Source organism: Pituophis catenifer, unplaced genomic scaffold (genome assembly GCF_029215685.1).
Source record: "Pituophis catenifer annectens isolate HBS135680 unplaced genomic scaffold, rPitCat1.0.hap2 SCAF_6, whole genome shotgun sequence".
NCBI lineage: Eukaryota > Metazoa > Chordata > Lepidosauria > Squamata > Colubridae > Pituophis > Pituophis catenifer.
The window spans coordinates 9,987,431-10,007,382 of NW_027256886.1; the positions used below are offsets into that span (position 1 = coordinate 9,987,431).

At 39.4% G+C, this 19,952-nt stretch overlaps 1 non-coding gene across 1 annotated transcript; it reads left to right on the top strand.

The window, feature by feature from the left end:
* Positions 1–18,599: 18,599 nt before the first annotated feature.
* On the top strand, positions 18,600–18,706 carry LOC139318964 (U6 spliceosomal RNA). Its single transcript, XR_011600605.1, has one exon. It is a non-coding gene; the product is annotated as a U6 spliceosomal RNA (small nuclear RNA).
* The last annotated feature ends 1,246 nt before the right edge of the window (positions 18,707–19,952 follow it).

Genomic DNA, 19,952 nt, shown 5'->3' on the forward strand with positions numbered 1-19,952 from the left:
CAATGAGCAGAGCCAGCTTGAAACAACAAACCTGATTTTATTTTATCGACATCCAAAGTCAATTGAAATTTAACTGGATTAAACTGAAAATTTTGCAGCTATGAGTGTAATCATTTTTGTCAGATTAACAATTTGGCAACCACTTTTGGAGGTTTTAGGAGCTGGGCCAAATCCTGTGGGGGTTTTTGCTGCAACACCTGCGCCTTAAAATGTAAAAAATGCACAAAAAAAGAAGTGAAGAAAAAAATTGAAAATGGCCTGGAAGGAAATTCATATTTAATATTCTCTCGATTCTCTCTCTCCACAGGTCACTGGACACATTGGTATTTTAATTACTTCTTGCCTATTATGGAGCATCCTGTTTCCTTTGTGCTAATAGTCTGGCTTCAGACCTATCAGAAATAAACGCATATTGCAATTTTCACATTACAGTAACGGGTTTATTCAGATATCTGTCTTTTTAAAGAATGCAGCCCCGCATTTTAAATAACCATAAATTAATAAATTCCTTGAAGACTCAGAAACTTCAAAAGCTTTGCATTTATATTGTTATGCATTTCAAAAACTTTAGTTCAGCATGACGGCATTTATTTAGGGTTGCTGTATTGCTTATTATTAAGCAATGAAAATAATTAATTTTCCCTAATGACTTTGCAATGGATAATTTTATGGAGAAATTTTCCATCCAGGGATGAAGACTGGCACATGGCAAAATACAAATTTGCCTGTCATATCTGAGCAATACGTGAAAGATACATCTGGTCTGTCTCCCTCACATGGTGATGGTTGTAAAATGAAAGAAAGACAGTAAGTAAGTAAACTAGAGCTGCTGGAGGAAAGATAAGATATGAATAAAATATCAACAATTTATGACATCTTGTCCTATATATATATAGCAGCGGTGGAATTCAATTTTTTTTACTACCGGTTCTGTGGGCATGGCTTGGTGGGCATGGCAGCGGAAGGGTATTGTAAAATCTCCATTCCCACCCCACACCAGGAGAAAGATACTATAAAATCTCCATTCCCTCCCCACTCCAGGGGAAGGATACTGTAAAATTCCCTCCCCACTCCAGGGGAAGAATACAGTAAAATCTGCATTCCATCCCCACTCCAGGGGAAGGATACTGTAAAATCTCCATTCCATCCCCACTCCAGGGGAAGGATACTGTAAAATCTCCATTCCCACCCCACTCCAGGGGAAGGATACTGTAAAATCTCCATTCCCACCTTGCTCCAGGGGAAGGATACTGTAAAATCTCCATTCCCACCCCACTCCAGGGGAAGGATACTGCAAAATCCCCATTTCCTCCCGATCAGCTGGGAATCAGGAGGCAGAGAATAAATGGGGGCAGGGTCAGTCAGAGGTGGTATTTACCGGTTCTCTGAACTATTCAAAATTTCCGGTACCGGATCTCCAGAATGAAATGGAAAAAAAAATGAAATTTTGATTTTTGGTTTTACCAATTAGGTTGATAGATCGCTATAGAAATGGCTTGTTTATATTATTATGAAAAAGCAAAAAGTTTGAGGTTAATGCCTTATTTTATTGCAACAGAGAGAGTCGGAAGTCAGTGTTCCTTTTTCTTTTTTTCCTACCCTTCCTCACTTCTCTTCCCTCTTTTCCTCCCCACTGGTCTTCTATTTACGTTTGTATTTTGTATTTTATCTTATAACTCAATAAAAATGTTAAACTAATATCAGTGGTGGGTTTCAACCGGTGTTACTACCAGTGTATTACAGAACAGATGAGATGCGGCAATCCGCTCTGCCGCGCCTTTCAGCTGGGCTAAAAACGACCAAATATAAGGTATGTATAATGCAGGAGCGGGCAGGAGGGCCAACATAACCATCAGAAAGAACTGGCTCGCTCTCAGCTCACCATTGTTGTTACCAGCTCGCCCGAACCGGGCCGAACTGGTAGAAACCCACCACTGACTAAAATGAATGAAAGTAGCCCACTGTTGTGCACTCTTCATTAGGTAAAGGTTTCCCCTGTCCAGTCATGTCCAACTCTAGGGGACAGTGTTTCTTTGTTTCTTAGTCATGGGAGACAGCATTGTCTGAAGATGCTTCTATGGTCATGTGGCCTGCATGTCTATAGACTGAGGCTCATGGAACCCTGTTACCTTCCCAGTGAAGTGGTACCTATTTATCTACTAGCATTTGCATGTTTCTGGAACATGGGTGGGAAGGAGCTGGGGTGAGTAACAGGAGCTCAACCATTGCGTGGCACTCAGGCCTTGAACCTGTGCTGTCAGCTTTCCAGCTCTTCATTAATCTTCTATTATCTGAATAATACTGGATGAATCAACATTTTGATTAGGAGGCCTTCTGCCCAGCTTCATACTGTGTGCCACTTATGCTCATTCCTAGATAAGCAATTCCATTCAAAGACCTAGTCATCCCCAAATTGGACTACTGCAATGCACTCTATGTGGGGCTGCCCTATAGCACAGTGCAGGCAATTTTGAGTGCCTTTAGGAGGCATATTGTGGGCCCCAGGGGTGAAATGCTTCCAGATTGGACCAGATCGCACGGTCTGGTAGCGATCTTGGCTGCTGGTTCAGCGATCCGGTAGCGATGGCAGAGCAAAGCTCCGCCCACCCGCCCGGGTGTCATTACTTCCTGGTTTTAACCAGGAAGTAATGTGTTTTTTACCTTCTGTGCACGCACATGACGTGCCTGCACGAACGAGTGAAGCAAGTGCGCATGGTGTGTGCGCTTCTGAACCGGTAAGGAAGGTAAGTAGATTTCACCCCTGGTGAGCACCATCTGTGAGAGGCCTACATTTGATCTGCTGTGGCCCCCACCTTATGGGTCATTCTCCACCCAAGTTAGATTAGCTCAATTTCTATTGATATTTAAGAAAGACCTAATTATATCATCAGACTTGGGGGGAGGCGGGTGTTCCAGGAAACCAGTGACATTTTTAGATTTGTATACTTTACTTTTTAATAATGTGTTTTGATTTTTAATGAGGATTGTTCATATTTTTTATAATGATTGCTTTTATAATAGAAACCACATTTATATTATTGTTTTATTTGATTAGCGATTTATTATTTGATTAGTGATGTATTATTTGATTTGATCCCTAATGAGATGGGGGGCATTTATTTATTTATTTAGCGTATGGTTGGTCACACACAGTATTAAAACACTTCATTTTTACAGGTTAAAAACAATTAAAACAATAAAAAAGCTGTAAGAAAACCTAAAAGGAAAACAGAAATAACATTTCAAAGTTTAATGTCGAGTTTGGAGATCCAGTCAGTAACTGCCGCTGTTATGCAGAGGAAGTCCCTAGAATCTCCTGGATACCTTCTGTTAGGGCATTCCCTCACTATATGCTGGATAGTCTGTTGAGGGGCCCCACAATCACATTGTGCTGAGGGTGTCTTTCCCCATTTATACAGGGAGTCAGCACACACCCCATGAGTTGTTCTAATTCTATTATATGTCACCCATATGTGTCAGGGTAGGCTAAATCCTGGAGGTATACTACTAGGACTGATATGCTCAGAGACATCTTGGGGGGAACAGCTAATCCACACCTCCATCCACTTTTGTGTGGTGTTCTGATGATCGGCCATCAACTTAGGCGCTGTCAAGATTGGTGGATTTCTTGATGGGCGGCAATATAAATATGATTGATCGATCAATAAAATAAAGTTTGAGAAACTTTTTGAGTAAAAGCCAATCTCACACATCCAGCGGTTCTTCAGACTGTTATAACTAAAATACTTTTATGTCTTTTTCTTTTTTTTTTAAAGAGTTTGCTAGAAAGTTTGTAATTCAATGCTTGCTAGAAACTTTTCAAGCTTGTTTGGGTGAGCTTTGGAGAGATGGAATTAAAGACTTGTGAAATCAAGCCAAGCCTTTTCTCCTTTCCTCTCTCTTTTTCCACTCTCTTTTACTGCTTATCGCCCACTGTTTACTCGCCTGGCAGCAATGACAGTAATTAACAAGAACACATCAGATTAGTCATGGTTTGCATCTAGGGATTATGAATGTTTACACTGACAAACATCTGAGTTTACTTATGCAGGTGGCTGGAAGATACAGACTGACTGGGCAACACTGTGAACAGAGACAGGATACATTTGCTTAAAATCTATACTTCTTTCTCTTTCCCTTTCTGATGTCCCACCTCTTCTTTCCTCTCCCTCCTGCTAAGAATACAGGAAGGGACATGCAGCTCTTGCACCAGGTCTGAACCCTATTTCTGCTTGTCAAGTGGGCCCCAAACCATCACCTGATCACCATCATGAAGGCAGACATAAATAAGTATTTCTTTCACGTTCCTGATTTGTTCTCTGTTCTGTAAACAGTTCTCTATAAGTGTCTGGTTTGGTTCTGTTGCGATATTTTCAGGATCAGACTCAATAATGATAATAAGAGTTAGAGGTTTAAATATATTTCTCTTTAATTATAACAGGCATTCTATATTCACTGAATATTCACAGATAGAAGCGAGGAAAATGGTGAAGGTGGCTCCTTATATATACAAAGGGTGGAGCCAAGAATGGGAGTGGTGAATTATGAATACATTAGGAACCAAAGAATAAATTAACCCCCGATGTCCCATATATACATTATTTACACATTAGGGAATAAGGCATTTACATCTGACAAATCCCCCTCTAAATGCCGGTTCGCTATACAACACCAATTACATTCAGATTCAGGACAATATAAGACATATAATTTAGAAGTTAAATATTTGTGCTGTTTAGAAGGTAAAGGCTTCGTCAATATGTCAGCTAATTGTTCAGAGGTATCACAATGCACTGCTTTGATAAATCCATCTTGAGACAATTGTCTCACATGCTTAAATTTTATATCTATATGCCTGGACCTTTGTCCAATGGCATCGGATCTAGATATTTCAATGGCTGCTTTATTATCTTCATGCATAACAAAAGGCAAAGCAGGTTTTTTCCAGACATCTGAAATCAAATCATTAAACCATACAAGGTTATTTGCAGCTTTGGACAAACAAACATATTCCGCTTCTGTGGTTGAAGTGGCTACCAGTTCTTGTTTACCAGTGTACCAGTAAACTGGACAGTCATTTAATAGAAAAATATAACCAGAAGTGCTCTTTCTGCATGATATATCTCCAGCCCAATCCGCATCTGCGTAACATGTAAGCTTTGGTTCTTTATCATCACTAGGTTCTAATACTAAGCAAAAGTCTAATGTACTTTTCAGATATCTTAGAATTCTTTTGACAGCTTCCCAATGATACATTGTTGGTTTGCTAACATGTCTTGATAATAAATTGAGTGGTAATGCAATATCTGGCCTAGTCCAATTAGATATATAAAGAAGTGAACCTATGACTGATCTATAAAATGTATTATCCTTGAATTCAGGGGAAGATTCATCAGTGTTTCTAAGGAAATCAGTTTGCATAGGAGTGTCACAAGGTTTGGCATTGTTTAAATTGCATTTGTTTAGAAGTTCAATAATCTTATCTTTCTGAGTAAGTTTGAATCCCCTTCTAGTTTTGTTAATTTGTACACCAAGGTATTTGTTTACTTTACCTAGAGATTTCAACGAGAAATGTTCGTTTAGCTTATTTACAAAGGTTTCTCTTCTCTCCTTGTGTTTTCCTATATATAAAATATCATCTACATAAATTAATACAAATTCAATGTAATCATCACTCTTTTTTACAAAGAAACAGTTATCAGCAGTGGTAGCGTTGAAATCCATGGTCTTAAGTACTTTTACCAAGCAATCGTACCATCTTTTGCCAGATTGCTTTAATCCGTATAAACTCTTGTTCAATAGCCAAATTTCATTCTTATTAGTGTATTGACTGTGAGGTGCTCTTACATATATTTCCTTATCTAGTTTTGCGTGTAAATACGCAGTCTGTATGTCATATTGAAATACATCAAGATTGAGTGCGGATGCCACTACTAGAGCTGTTTTAACACTCTCTGTTCTCACTGTGGGGGAGTATGTGTCAGTATAGTCCTCCGGATATTTTTGTGCATAACCTTGTGCAACCAATCTAGCTTTGTATAGAGTATTGCCTCCTTCTAGGTTCTTAATTTTATAAATCCACCTGGTACCTATAATTGTTTTATCTTTAGGTGCAGTCGCAGGTGTGAATACATTTAATCCTTGCAAACTTTCCATCTCTTTTTTCATAGCTAGTTCCCATTTTTCCTTTTCTTCACGAGGGAGTTTTAATACTTCCTCATATGTATTAGGTGTTATTTGTTCACCATCCATATGCATTATGTAATCTCTGTATTTATTTGGTATTTGATTTCTATTGTTTCTAATAGCTCTTTCAGGTTTGCTATGGTTGTCATGCAAATATCTTGCTTCCTTTTTTGTTAATGTGTCTGTCTTTATTTTGTGCTGACTATTTGTCCAAGTTTTGGTTTTGTTTTTATTTTTGTTGATATTTTGATTTTCTATTGTCCCTTCCTCACAAGATTTTGTATCTTTGCATTTATTTGGAAATATTTCATTAAGATGTAATTTAGACCAATTGGCCTGTTCATGGAACACAGCTGTTCTGGAGACTATAAATTTGTTATTATTATCAATGAATCTGTACCCTTTGGTGCCAGTTTCATATCCCATAAATCTTAATCTTCTGGATACGTTTTCTCCCTTTCTTCTCAACTGCTTAGGTATGTGTACGTCTGCAGTGACTCCAAATATGTGCATGTGTGCTAATTTAGGTTTCCTATTATACATCACCTCATATGGTGTTTTATTCACAATACTGGACCAGGTTCTATTTTGAGTGTAATTTGAATAATGTAAGGCTTCTGACCAAAATTGTTTGCCTAAACCAGCATCCTCTAATGTGCACCTAATCATGGTTTGTAGTGTGGAATTCTTTCTCTCTACAATCCCGTTTTGGAACGCAGAAAATGGACTAGACGTGAAATGTAGCATTCCTCTATCCTTTAACCATTGGGAGAATTCTTTAGACATGAATTCACATCCCCTATCTGTCATAATTTGTTTTATTCTGATATTATGTTGTGTTTCTATGCGTTTGTAGAATTCCTTAAATTTTTGAAAGGTTTCATCCTTGTGTTTTAATGTGTAAACAAAACCATAGCGACTGTAATCGTCTACTATTGTTAGGAAGTAACGTTTTCTATAAGTGATTGATGGAGTTAATGGACCAACTAAGTCCATATGTACTAAGTCAAAAATTTTGTTAGTTGATCTGTTGGATTTTTTTGGCCTGGGACTAGTTTTTAGTTTAGTGGATTTACATACTGAGCATTCCAAATAATTTTCACAATTTTTTATTTTGACACCTTCTGCGTGTTCAGTCATTTTTTGTACTACAGGAAAACTTGCATGTCCTAACTTCCTATGTAAGATGTGAGCACACTCATCATGAATTGGTTTACCTATTCTTGGTTTCTTCTCATTGTGTGTATTTGCGTGATCATGAGATATTTTACATTCATCATTGTCACTGTTACTAATATTTTCATCATCTGCCTCAATACAATCTTCCATATTTGAATCAATGTTATGTAACCATCTTTCTTTTGTTATCAGATAGGGTAGGCCTCCTTTAATCATCACAGTGCCTACATTTGTTTTATCCTTCTCTAAAGTTGCTTTTCCCTTTGAGAAAACTATATTGATGTCAGAATCTCTGCTTAGTTTTATGGCACTTAATATGTTATGAGGTATTTCTGGAATTAACAATACCCCCTCTATTTTTCCTAGACCAGGCAAGGTCACATTTCCTCTGCCTAATACTTGAACCTTTTCTTGATTAGCTACCTTTATTACAAACTTATCTTCTGTAAATGAAGACAATATATTTTTGTTATTAGTGGTGTGATTGGTTGCCCCAGAATCAATAAGCCAATTATTGTTCTCATTTTGTTGTGTTTTAGTGCTGTCTTGTTTATTTAGTCCATTCAGTGAACCAGATTTTCTCTCTTTTGAATTTTCTCTACCCCCTCTACTTTCTCTGTAATTTGGTGGGCTTCTATATTTATGTCTATCTGTGGAAGACTGTCTATAATTGTATTTGCTCCTATATTCTGACCTATGTCTCTCCTTTGAGATTTTGGGACAGTCTCTTCTATTGTGTTCCCTGGACCCACAATTATGGCATTTAAAAGCTTCATTATATTTTTCTTGGAAAGCTACCTTCCTAAAAGATTTGTGTTCTGTGTGATTGCTGGAACGATTTTTTCTTGAATTGTCTTCTGCTATCAATTTGTTAGATAGACTTTCTATGGATAAATATCCTAGATTGATGGTGTCTAAGTGTGACATAAAACTATCCCATGATGAATCAAGTGAATTGATAATAACACTTTTCATTGTTTGATCTGAAATCACTTCCCCCCTCAAATGCAGCTCAGCTCTTATTTTGTTTAGAGATATCAAATGCTCACTTATGGAAACCCCTGGTTTTACTCTGGAAGAAAAGAAATCCTTAGACATTCTTGTAGTGGTAGCTACACTATCGCTGTGAAACAGATTAAACATGCATTGAATTATTTCTGAAACAGTTAGGTTTGGTTTGATGCTATGATACATTGCAGGAGACACGCTAGATATTATTAAGAAAAATGCTCTATGATGTAAACAATCTATTTTTAAAGTCCAAGGTCTTCTTGGAGGACTAGTGATAAAGAATAGTAAATTTTCTTTCATAAAGACAACCTGGAGCTGTTGATACCATTCTTGCAAATTAATGCCATCAACTCTAAGTTTTGGGAAGTCACTGGGTAAGTTTCCCACATTATTTTGTCCATTACTTACAACCTGAGGTAGTCCGTGGTCTCGCAAGTGCAGGAAATTGCAAAACGGCATGGGGATGCTCGCAACGAGTCTGCGCGGTTCTCTGGCCAGCTCAAGTCTTTCCGGACCGTCTACGTAGTTTCGCACATGCGCGTTGCTCATTTCTTCTTTGGCGTCGTCGTGGAAGGTTCTCTCCATTGCAGCTCGCTCGCTCCGCTCCTCTTCAGACGAGTCGGTCTCTGGCTCGGTTTTAGGAGTTCTGATGGCGGCGACTGCTCTTCTCTTTCTTTTGGGTGCGTTGGTACTTGATCCGGTCTGCGGTGTAGGGCGGAATCTACATGGCTCTCTGGGCTCGGGCGTCGTCGCTCTCGAAGTCAGGATGGGAGCGTGCAGGTCTTGAGGTATCGGCTTGTTCGCTTGCTTCTTCGTTGGCGCTTTGGAAATTTTTAATTTTGGCCTAAATGCAGCAAAAAGCGTCTTCATTGCTGACTTTACTTGGGATTTCGTTAAGTCGTCTTCACTTTCTGATTCTGGTTCTTCTGAAGAGTTTGAATCTTCCTTTTCACTTTCGTTGTCTGATAACGTTTTTCGCGCCAGAAATTTTGAACTGAGCATTTTGATTGGCTCTGCTTCGCTCACTTTGGAGGCTTGTTGAAACCAAGATGGCTGCCATTCAAAATTTCGCGCGGGATCACATCTTTTCTTTTTCATAACGACTTTCTCTGTAGTCATATCACTCACAGTTTTTTGGTCTTTGGGTTTCTCTTTAGCGATGTTTTTCTCTCTCGCTGCTCCGCTGTTCTTCAGCATTTCTTGGAGATTCGCGATGAGGCTTTCATCATTCTTCTGGTTTTTTAATAGCTTCAATATCTCTGACCTGAGTTCGTTATTTTCTATTTCGATTTCCTCCTGGTCATTATTTTCATTTATTAGTTCTTCTTCTTCAGTGGTGTATTCTTCGGATTCTCTCGAAATCGCGTTTGTGGATTCGTTGATTATTTCTTGTTCAGTTTCTATTTCTTTGCTGTAGGCCCTGGTGTTGGGCCTATCTTTCTTAGACATTTTTAAGTATTTATTGAGTCAATTAACCATCCTCTGCTACCAGCTTGTTGCGATATTTTCAGGATCAGACTCAATAATGATAATAAGAGTTAGAGGTTTAAATATATTTCTCTTTAATTATAACAGGCATTCTATATTCACTGAATATTCACAGATAGAAGCGAGGAAAATGGTGAAGGTGGCTCCTTATATATACAAAGGGTGGAGCCAAGAATGGGAGTGGTGAATTATGAATACATTAGGAACCAAAGAATAAATTAACCCCCGATGTCCCATATATACATTATTTACACATTAGGGAATAAGGCATTTACATCTGACAGGTTCTGCAACCCAACAAGACAGACACAGACTTCAGAGGATAATTAGAACTGCAGAAAAAACAATGGCTACCAACCTGCCTTCATCTGTATGCTGCACGAGTCAAAAAGAGGGCTGTGAAAATATTTACAGACCCCTCACATCCTGGACATAAATTGTTTCAACTCCTACCCTCAAAACGACACTATAGAGCACTGCACACCAGAACAATTAGACACAAGAACAGTTTTTTCCCGAACGCCATCACTCTGCTAAACGAACAATTCCCTCAACACTGTCAAACTATTCACTAAGTCTGCATTACTATTACTATTAGTCTTCTCATCATTCCTATCACCCATCTTCTCCCACTTACGACTGCATGACTGTAACTTTGTTGCTTGTATCCTTACAATTTATATTAATATTGTTTCCTAGTATGATTTGATTGCTTATTTGTACCCTATGATTATCATTAAGTGTTGTACCTTATGATTTTTGACGAATGTATCTTGTCTTTTTATGTACACTGAGAGCATATGCACCAAAGACAAATTCCTTGAATGTCCAATCACACTTGGCCAATAAGGAATTCTGTTCTGTTCTGTTCTGTTCTGTTCTGTTCTGTTCTGTTCTGTTCTGTTCTGTTCTGTTCTATTCTATTCTATTCTATTCTATTCTATTCTATTCTATTCTATTCTATTCTATTCTATTCTAAAGCCTTCTTTAGTTTAAATGGAAGAACAGTGGAAGGACTTCTGAGGAGCCTTTTCTGTAGTGGCACCCCATCCCTTGGAACAGCATACCTCCAGGGATTAGATTGGACCTGGTCTTGCTGGTTTTTCATAAGGCATTAAAGATGTGGTTCCATCTTCAGCCTTGGGGAGTCAGAAGGTAGACTCTGTTCAGTAGTTATTCTGATGTTCTTGTTGTTTGGCTGCTGATTGTGGTGCATGGTTTTATATGTTTTTTAAAGCACTCTTTGTTCTTTTATATAGTTTTTGAAGCTCTTCAGAATCGTGTGTTTGAGGTGGGTGGCCATATAAAATGAAATCACTATACGCGCAACACTGGAAGAGTAGTGATATACCAACACCAGATAAAGTAATCAATAAAATTATGGAATGTGCGGAATTATATAGACTCACAAAGGAATTACAAAATAGGGAAGAACATGACTTTTACTTAGTATGGGAAAAGTGGTATAGTTGATTGAAAGATAGGAAAGAGATGAAGCAATAGGAAGTAAACAAAATGACCAAATATAGTATGATGGAAACAAAGAACAGACATAGGTCAACAAAGATCAATAGTAGATAGACAAAAGGGAATGACCAAATAAGGAAGAGTCAAAATACAAAGAGAAATGTATATTACAGTTGCGACAAACTGGACATGTATTGAAATGGATGTTTATATGTTTTTATGTTTTGTACGTTTCATTGTTCTGTTTAGTTTGTACTTATAAATAAAAATTGAAAAAAAAAAAAGAAAACATCGACCTGCTTACAAAGCATATAAAACATTGAAATTCTTTCCTGTCCCATGAGTATTTGCATCTATTTGCTAGAAAATAAGATTCATTGGTATCAGTATTGATGTCTATAAAAATTATAGAATTGTGAAAAAAAAATAAAAATAAAATGAAATCACTGTTATACTTTATGAATCAACAGACACCTTCCCTTCCCAGATATGAATCAGAGAAGAGAAAAGTGACTTTCCTCTTTTTACTCCAATGGACTATATTTTGGCAGAGATGAATCTACAGGTGGCCTGGATGGTACGCTTGGAATGGCTGGATGGCTTCTCCATGAAATTGTATCACTGTCATAACTGGCACTGAGAAATGTAACTTGTTAAGAAGATAGTTATTCATGGCCACATTTAGCTCTATGAGATCCTAAGCTATGGGAAGCCATCGAAGCTCTACTTGGCAGGTGCTAATGGAAAAAGGGGTCAATTTAAGGGAGTCAACCTATTCTCCAAAGGCTGGACAAAAGCTATGGATGGAAACTAGTCAAGAAGAGAACCAACCTAAAATTTAAGGAGACATTTCCTGAAAGTGAGAACAATTGATCAGAGTAACAACTTGCCTCCAGAAGTTGTGGGTGCTCCATCATTGGATGTTTTTAAGAAGAGATTGGACAGCTATTTTTCTGAAATGGTATAGAGTCTCCTACTTAAGGAGGGAATTGGACTAGAACACCTCAAAGATCCCTTCCAAGGATGTTCTTCTGAGAATAGGGCTAGGTAACCATTGAACTTGATGTGAACAAAGTGCATAATAAACCAGTGGTGGGAAGAACCCCCTTTGAACAGAAGCTGTGAATTCATACAGAGACAAAGCACAACTTGATCAGTCACTAAGGATCATGCGATTTAGTGTTTAATCTATGGAGAGTTTCATATATTAAAAGTATAGCAAATTAAAAAACTGACTTGTTTAGAGACCCCTTTCAGATTGCATATCTGGCTCTTTGGCTAGCTTAGATACCTTCTGAGCAACATTTTCTGTCTGCAAGGATTTTTTTTTTTTTTTGGGCATGAAGAAACACCCCAGATGCGAATTGAATACCTCTAGCACTGATCTGGCATCCCAATGAGAGCTCAGCTTCAAACATCAAGATGATTGGATACGGATGGATAGCATTTTATGAAAAGAAAGCCTTTTTGGGGCAAGCATTATAATACAGCTAACTTGCCTCGCACTTCCAATTTACCATCTCACAGCCACCTTTGTAAGTATTCAAAGTATCTTTAGGGCAAGCAATGGATGACAATTATTTTTAGCAAGGAAGTATGCAGATGAGAAATGCTGAATATGTATTTCGGTCAGTCAAGAATACATACATATTAATTAATTAAGGAACATATTATTAGGCTAGATTCACAGAGTGTTGTGACTCCGACCCCCGAGCCCATCTTATCGGAGGGAGAAGACTCCGAAGGTGAAGGAGAGGAGTTGGCCAGGCCTCCCTCTCCAGGACCCTCCTCTCTGGCAATGCCTCAGGTGTCTCCCGAGGGAGAAGAGATTGGCCAGGAGCCAGGTATCTCCAAACAGTCACAGTCGGACAGTGACGGAGATAAGTCTTGGCTGGATCCACGCCAGCGTCGGAGAGACATGTGCATGCAGCAGAAAAGGAGGCGTGCCAGAGATTAAGCTGACTGTCTGTGTGCGTGTGTGAGACGGGGACAGAACACAGATAATTCCAAGCCATAGTTTGCTTCAACTATGCTTTGCAGAATATACTACAGTGGCCGCGTTCACACAACAAGTTAGCCAATCTACCGTAATTACAATATGATATACAGTTTAAATTAACTTTAAAGCGGTCTGACTGTAAGTGTTGCAGTCCTAAGATATCCACACCAAGAATTTCAATATACAGTATTATGAATAGAATTAATTACATTGCTCCTTCTGTCACATTAGAAATTACTTTGTGAAAGCCCTGTGATGAAAGGGCTTTGAAACTCTACCCAAAACTTTTGGGTATGTATCAGGGGTGAAATGCTCCCGGTTCAGACCGGTTCGCCTGATCCGGTAGCGATGGTGGCGGGTGGTTCGGAGAACCAGTAGCAAAAATCCCTGCATCCCCCCCACCATGCCCAACTGAGCCGCACAATCATCAGAGGCTTTTTTTTTTTAACCTTTAAAAGCATTTTTTCTACAACCTCTTCCGATGAAAAAATGCTTTTAAAAGTTTTTTTAAAAAGCCTCTGATGATCGCGCGGCTCAGCTGGGATTGTCAGAGGCTTTTCAAAGCATTTTTTAAAAAGCCTCTCTGATGATCCCTGAGCTGAGTTGCCTGATCAGCAGAGGCTTTTCAAAGCATTAGAAAAAAATCTTTGAAAAGTTAAAAAAAAAAAAAGTTGGCCATGCCCCCCCAGTCACATACCCCCCCACCAAGGCACTCCCACAGAACCAGTAGTAACAAATTTTACATTTCACCCCTAGTATGTATGTTGTACACCTGTGATGGTGAACCTATGGCATGTGTGCCAGAGGTGGCACGCAGCGCCTCTCTGTGGGCACATGAGCTATTGCCCCAGTTCAGCTCCACCACACATGTGTGTGCGCCTCCCACTAGCCAGCTGGTCTTCAGGTCTCTGCTGTGCATGTGCAGAGGGACGCATGTGTGGGGGTGCGCGCGCATACACAGAGAGCATGCGTGGAGCCACGCAGGCATGCCTGGGGGTGGGGCACATACACAGGGGCCACGCGCGCATTGCATTTTGGGCACTTGGGCGCACATGCGTGCATATGCACGCACGCTTTGGGCACTTGGTCTGGAAAAGGTTAACCATAACTGTTGTACACCCTGATCTGCAACATCAGAAAAGGCTGACAAACATCAGACAGAGAAACAAATTTTTATCTGAAACGCTCTGCCATAAAATAACATCAATAGATGTTACATTCTATTGATTGCATTTGTGTTTTCAAGTACAGTGTAAGAGTATCACATCAGTCCAAATATGATGGCTAAAAAAAAACAAAGAGCAAAATTAAGCTGTTCCTCCCGCTATTGCAATAACTTGATGGAATATAAACCATGTCCATGGATACAGCACAATCCTGCATAAAATTTAGCTTTCATCTTAAATGTATCAGTCAGATAATCAGACAGTCTCACACTTCATGCTAAGACCTGCTATGGCTCCCATTCACAGAGATGAATTTAAGAGAAACATTATAGCACAGAATATATAAGAAAAAGTTACTATACTGTACATCAAAATGGGGGAAAGAATCATAAAGCATTGTAAAGGAGAAACATTTGCCTATTTATGATTCCTGTTCCTTAGGTATCCTGTGCTGAAATGAAGTCTATTCTTTGATTTGCTTATCACAAGTCTATAGTTTTTATCCCAGAGCTATAATTGTACTCAACCATGAACTAAAGGGCCACCATCAGTGAGCTGTTGGACAGCATTACTTGGTCTGTTGTATGGATGTTTGGGTGGTTTAGGGGTGGGGAATTTGTGGTGGGTGGGGGTATGTTTGGGGATTGTTATATGTGTTGGACCTGATCTTTGGGTGTTAAGTGAATTTCGTTGTATGGGTATACTGTGTATACACGTACAATGACAATAAAGTTATTATTATTTTATTTTATTTTATTTTATCTCATTCACTCTGTGTTGAAAGAAGCTGTGGGCTCTAGGAAACTGTGAACAAGACGTCATTAGCAAAGTTCTCCAGTTTGTAAGCAATATTTCGAAACAATGAGCAAGTATCACAAATACAAAGAAATGGTGATTAGATTGGCACTAGGGCCCTGGGGAGATCGGAACTTGGCAGATACAGTACTGTAATGCAGGTCTTGACATGTTCCTCTTTGGCATGAAACAATTGGAAAAAGAAATTCACCTCAGATAGATCCAATCAAAGAAACACCCCAGGATGCTGTCAGAATAGGGGGAAAAAATATCTTCACAAATTCTCCTTTGCCTTACCAAAAAGGAAAAAAAAATGCATGCACATATACCTATATTCAAATCTCCTTCCTTCAATTTTGTGTCTAGAACTTTGGGGTTCATAACCCATAATCAAGGAAAGAAAGAAAGAAAAAGAGAGAGAAAGAAAGAAAGAAAGAAAGAAAGAAAGAAAGAAAGAAAGAAAGAAAGAACAGCAAATACAACTAGAGATTGTCTAACAATGATTTCACCTGGACAACAACCCCTGAAAGATTACTGGTTAAAAATTCTATTTTCTTACTAATCAGAACTCTGAAAGAAGAGAAAGAGAGAGGGGGGGAGGGGGACAGAGAGAGGGAGAGAGGGAAAAGGAAAGGGAGAGATGGAGAGATGGAGAGGAGGAGAGAGAGAGAAAGAAAGAGAGAGGGAGAGAGGGAGAGAGGGAAAAGGAGAGGGAGAGATGGAGAGAGAGAGAGAGAGAGAGGGAGAGAGAGAGAGAGAGAACACTGCCACCATAAAGAATTACTTCTTACCAATGCGCAGTGCATATAAGAAAGGCCAGTGTGCAGAACTCAGGAGTGTGGCTAGGAACAAGGGCAAGAGACGAAGTGTTGGTGGTTTGTTCTGCTCTGTTTTTTAGTTTATCATCCAGACAGAACAAAATTCAGCTGGTTACTTCAGTGCCCTTCCACAGCCGGTGGATACGGATTGTACGCACACTTCACCATTGTCCTCAAAACGTCCGCTCACAAAAGGCGCTGCTGAGTTCTGAGGAAGCGACAATCTCACAAAGTTGGAAACCAGAAGCTCACAATTTATAATTTGTTACTTTTGCTGAGTACTGTGAGAGAGTAACAACGTGTGATGTGGAAAAACGGCAGCTTTGGACTGAAAGAAAGGAAGAACTCGACTACCAAAAGAATGAAATAAAAATAAATTCTTAAAAGAATATTAACTAGCAGAACCTGGAATTTTTCTGCCTGTCTCCTTTCTGAAGCTGCATATTTTGGAAACACAATCTCCCATAAAGCCAAAGAAATATAGGCTAAAGTGAAGGGGTCAAAAGAAACGGGGTAGTCCTTCCTTCCTTCCTTCCTTCCTTCCTTCCTTCCTTCCTTCCTTCCTTCCTTCCTTCCTTCCTTCCTTCCTTCCTTCCTTCCTTCCTCCCTCCCTCCCTCCCTCCCTCCCTCCGTCCTTCCCTCTATTAATGTGGCTTACGACTGTGCAAATGGAAGATCAGAGTAACAGGATTAGCAGAATTTCCCTCTCTCTCTCTCCCCCCCCTCTCTCTCTCACACACACACACTTCATATGGACAGTACATCCACAAAAATGCATACAGACACAACACCAGAGGAGACCAGAAACATACCCAGAAGCAGGGGTGAAATTCAGCAGGTTTTGACAGGTTCTGGAGAACCGATAGTGGAAATTTTGAGTAGTTCATAGAACCGGCAAATACCACCTCTAGCCCCAGAGTGGCGTGAGAATGGAGATTTTGCAATATCCTTCCCCCAGGAGTAGGGAGGGAATAGGGATTTTGCAGTATCCTTCCCCTGGAGTGGGGTGGGAATGGAGATTTTGCAGTATCCTTTCCCTGCCACGCCCACCAAGCCACCCCATGCCCACCAAGACCGGCTAACTGAAAAAAGTAAGTTTTTAGGGCCCGACGAAAAGTCCGGAGGTCGGAGATCACTCGTATCTCTGGGGGTAGATTGTTCCATAGGGTAGGTGCCACCACAGAGAAGGCTCTCCTCCTGGGGGTCGCCAGCCGGCATTGTCTGGCCAATGGCACCCTGAGGAGGCCCTCTCTGTGGGAGCGAACCGGCCGGTGGGAGGCTATTGGTGACAGAAGGCGGTCCCGTAAGTACCCCGGCCCTAAGCCATAGAGCGCTTTAAAGGTGATCACCAACACCTTGAAGTGCACCCGGAAGTCCACTGGAAGCCAATGCAGCTCGCGCAGGAGAGGAGTCACATGGGAGCGTCCCGTCGCTCCCATAATTCCCCGCGCGGCCACATTCTGCACCAGTTGGAGCCTCCGGGCGCACCCTAAGGGGAGCCCCATGTAAATGGCAAAACTGACCATTTTGATTAAAGAAAAGAACATAAGTACTTTGTTTCCACATGGAAACTGCTTCTGAACTTCGTGCTTGATGTGGAAAAGAATGAAACTCTGACTTTAGCGATTAGACTGATGGATTTTTAGAGAAATGGCTTGTTCATATCATTATGAAAAAGCAAAAAGTTGTGATGTGATGTTAATGCCTTATTTTATTGCAACAGAGAAAGTCGGAAGTCAATGCTTCTTTTTCTTTTTTCTCTTATCTTTCCTCACTTCTCTTCCCCCTTTCCCCTCCCACCCACAGCTTTCCTATTTACTTTGTATTTTGTATTTTACAATATTTTATAACTCAATAAAAATGTTAATGGTGAAAGCAGTGGTGAAATCCAATTTTTTTTTACTACCGGTTCTGTGGGTGTGGCTTGGTGGGCGTGGCTTGGTGGGCGTGACAGGGGAAGGATACTGCCAAATCCCTATTCCCTCCCCACTCCTGGGGGAAGGATATTGCAAAATCTCCATTCCCACCCCACTCTGGGGCCAGCCAGAGATGGTATTTGCCAGTTCTCCAAACTACTCAAAATTTCCGCTACCGGTTCTCCAGAACCTGTCAGAACCTGCTGGATTTCACCCCTGGGCGAAAGAATTCCAGAAATGTTGTTAATCTTATTTTCTTTCTTATGAAAAAAAAAAAAAAAAAAGCCACACACGACATAACAAAAGCAAACCGAGAGTTTAAAAATAGATATGAATCCCAAAGCAGAGGAAATGGAAGAAAGAGAAATAATCAATATATCTGATCTTCATTACTTTAAGCACCCTTATTCAATTTTGATCTATTTTAATGACTGATACTGCTGTATAATAGGAAGTAAGGGATCCACAAAACATCCTCAATCACTCTGGTGTTACAGCAGGTCCACACCATTAATCATCAGGAAACAGAGATTATAATCTTTTCCAAGCAATCATGTCAAGATAAGTGGAGCTGGTGCTCGCTTCGGCACCACATATACTAAAATTGGAACGATACAGAGAAGATTAGCATGGCCCCTGCGCAAGGATGGCACGCAAATTCGTGAAGCGTTCCATATTTTTGGGTTTAAATCAACCGATAACCTCTGAGGAAATTATGTGTGCAATTAAGCAGTTGAAAGTGGGTAAAGCCCCTGGGACGGATGGTTCGACAGCCGCTTATTATAAACACTTGCAGTTGGAAATGGTGGGACCACTTAAAGAATTATTTACTAATATACAATCTGGAGGAGATGTACCCCCATCTTGGAGGACAGCTTTAATTTCTCTGATTCCAAAGGAGGAGCAAGACCATACCCAGCCAAAAAATTATAGGCCTATATCACTTTTAAATACAGATTACAAGATTTTTGCTAAAATACTAGCAAATAGGTTAATGACAGTCATGCAACAAATGATTCATAAGGATCAAACTGGTTTTATAAATGGTAGACAAATGAAGAGCAATGTAAGGCAAGTTGTTAACCTATTAGAGTATTTGGGGAAGAACAACCAAATCCCTGCGGTGCTAATATTTCTTGATGCGGAGAAAGCATTTGATCGATTGAATTGGCATTTCTTATTGAAAATAACAGAAAAGATGCAGTTTGGAGAATATTTTACACAATCTATTAAGGCAATATATCAGAAACAAACAGCGCAAATAATAATTAATGGTAGTTTAACAGATACTTTTAATATAGAAAAAGGAACAAGACAAGGATGTCCCTTGTCTCCATTATTGTTTATCTTGACCTTGGAATTTTTGTTGAGTAAAATACGTGGGTCGGATAAAATAAGTGGAATTAAAATTAGGCAGTATGACTACAGATTAAGAGCATTTGCAGACGACGTGATTGTTACTTTAACCCAACCATTACAGTCGGTTGTAGGTTTAATGGATATAATTAATCAATATGGACAAGTATCTGGATTTAAAATAAATGCAGGGAAAACGAAGATAATAACTAAAAACATGACTACAAATCAAAAAGATGAATTAGAAAGGCTAACAGGATTTGAAATAGTAAAAAAAGTTAAGTATTTAGGGGTTTATATCATGACATCAAATGCGAAATTATTTAAGCATAATTATGATCCGTTGTGGCAAAAAATACAGAGAGAGTTGGAAAAGTGGAAAAAATTACAATTATCTTTGTTGGGAAGAATAGCAGCAGTAAACATGAATGTTTTGCCTAAGTTTTTATTTCTTTTTCAAATGATACCAATACTTAAAAAAGATGAAAATTTGAAGATATGGCAGAAGGGTATTAATAATTTTGTTTGGGCAGGAAAGAGATCGAGAATAAAGTAAAAAATAATGCAGGAT